At 44.5% G+C, this 2,532-nt stretch overlaps 1 pseudogene; it reads right to left on the bottom strand.

The window, feature by feature from the left end:
- Positions 1–682: 682 nt before the first annotated feature.
- LOC143438398 (protein tyrosine phosphatase type IVA 2 pseudogene) lies at positions 683–2,239 on the bottom strand (annotated as a pseudogene).
- Between the last annotated feature and the right edge of the window lie 293 nt (positions 2,240–2,532).

The raw sequence follows: 2,532 nt of genomic DNA, 5'->3' as shown, positions 1-2,532 counted from the left end.
CTAGGTGGAGCAGTCCCTTAATGGCCTTTCCTTTAGTTTTTACTCCACTCTTTGTCCTTGTATTGCCTTTAGACAGAAGCCATTCTGGGATAACATTTTTAAGAAGGGTGGGTGGCCCCATCCCTCCACCTGGGGCCATGCCTAACCTCTAGATATGATCTCTACAGGTTCTCTTTCCCCTTTGTTGAGTATTTTAGCTAATGTCACCCTATTGGGTCCTGGGAGCTTCTTATTTTCCTGGCATCTGGGGCTTTCTGTTGGCTACCCCCCAGTTCCCCATCCTCTATGTGCTACACACCTCTGTTCTATTTTCTGACCCTCTGTACATCTCTCCCATTTCCTCCCACATCTGATCCTGGCCCCCTTAAGGCAACACATGTGAGTATGCTTCTCAGGACAACAAAGCAATACTCTTATGCAAAATATTATCATGACTTATTTGTTCAATACACACACAAATGCACACACACACACACACACACACATCATCATCATCATCATCATCATCACTTAAAATACTATAGATATTGCATTTAGCCATGAGGAAAACTCCAATCATCTAAAAATCCAAAATAAAAATAAGATATAAACTTAGTTTTTCCTGTTATAATAAAATGTCCAAGGCTAGGTGATTTATCAAGAGATTTATTTTAATGATAGTTGTGAGAATGAAAGCCCAAGATTATGTGAACTTGCAGCCTCGTGTGAAGCCTCTTGATTGTGTCACAACACGGCACATGATGGGTGTGTACACAAGAGTGCTTTTAGCATGCAGGAGCGAGAGTCAGGATCCAGGTTTTCTTTGCCTTTTCTCTGAAATGTGTGCTAGTTTTTTTCCTTCTAATTTTTCTTAATTAATTCATTTTGTAGAAGGATTTCTCCATTGTTTACTTCAGCACCAATTAGTTGAATCCACTACTGGTTGATGGCACAGGAAAGATTTCAGACGTGCATTTCAGATACAAAAAGTTTCCTCACAATGTCATAGTAGAGAAAGCCTTCAACTTGTATCTTACTGGATGCAGCAGTACGCGGTGGAATCCCTAAAGCGTGACCGTGACCGGGCCCTCATCTTGGGCCGATAGTGCTCCAAAAAAAGCAGCTGTTTGGTGTTGAAGGCGCCCCGTCGTTTCTGCCGGATAAAGTGAACTGCGTCTTCATTCTTCATTCCACATTCAATCAAAGCAAGTGCCACCAGCACAGGTGCCCTTCCTAGCCCAGCCATACAGTGCACTGCCACACAAGACCCAGGCTCCTCACGGAATTTGTTTTTTAGCAGGCCTAGCCAATTATCCACTATCTCATCAGGAGGTGGGGCTCCATCATCGTATGGCAGGTCTAGAACGCGGATGCCACTTTTTTCAACTAGAGTTTTATCATACGTGGCATCACAAACTCTGACTAAGGTTGTAACTCCGTAGTTCTTAAGTTCCTCTGTGAACTTGTTCATCGTATTGTTGGTGGGGTTGTGAGTTATCAGAAAACGCATATTGTCGTAACAGATCTCCACTGGGGCTACATGATTCATTATGGCAAATCAGTGTGTGTGTGTGTGTGTGTGTGCCTGCCTGAAGGAAAAATGAGAACATTAAGCTCAACCAAGGTCTATTGTTTTTTTTAATTTTCTTTGTTCTGCTTGTTTACTCACTATGAAGCTTCTCCAAGATAGGCAGAAAGCTATTTAACATTTGCTCGAATTCAGCCTGGACCTCAGTGCCCGCAGATTTCAAAACCATCCAGCTACATACCGAATTTACCCACTGGGCCCACATTTAGAAGCAAGAGAGACAACAGTAGTAGCTGTCTTCTACCTTCGTTTACTTGATGCTTGATTTTACCAGAGTCGTTAAAGGAAGTATGCTTGCAGTTATTTTTGAGGATAGTCTCGGTGTCCAGAGTCTTCGAGGCACAGGTGAATACCTCACATAGAGCTCACCCCCAAGGTCACTTGTCAGGGAAGTTGTGCTGAGCCTGGCAGAAATTGGTCTTCAAATTCGGAATCGCCATAAATCCGCAAAGTGTTTTCCACCAAAGTCCTGCAGTGACTGGAGAACTGCAATTTCCCTGCTAGCCTATGTCTTAGACACCCTGCCAGGCCTGCTGGCGGCAGCTCATGACCCTAAGACCATCCTGCCTCCCTGGCTGCCACCACGTTTCTGCCACCACCACGCAGACGCAGAGAGGGCTTCCCCTTGCTCTGAGCTGGACAAAACCCCTACCCCATCGACTAGCCATGGACCCTGCACCCCAGCCAATCGGGCCACCGCCACCCCCGCTCATATTTATTTATTATGGTTTGCTTGCAAAACAACGAGTTTCATTATGACGTCTTCATACACAGACCGTGTATTTGCTCATAGCTGCTGTCCACTTTCTTTTGTTCCCCACACCCTCTATCTCGCCCTTTCTTTTCTCTTAAATGCCCCTGCTTCCGTTGTATTTTCTGACAGTTGTGACTTGAAATACGTATATTTAAATCTGTAGCTGGTTTATTTTGCTCTAAAGTGATCCCTAACTCCAGCCACATTCCTG

This window comes from Arvicanthis niloticus, chromosome 25 (genome assembly GCF_011762505.2).
Source record: "Arvicanthis niloticus isolate mArvNil1 chromosome 25, mArvNil1.pat.X, whole genome shotgun sequence".
Taxonomy (NCBI): Eukaryota; Metazoa; Chordata; class Mammalia; order Rodentia; family Muridae; genus Arvicanthis; species Arvicanthis niloticus.
The sequence above is the reverse complement of the archived record's forward strand: the minus strand, read 5'-3'. Positions and strand labels throughout refer to the sequence as shown.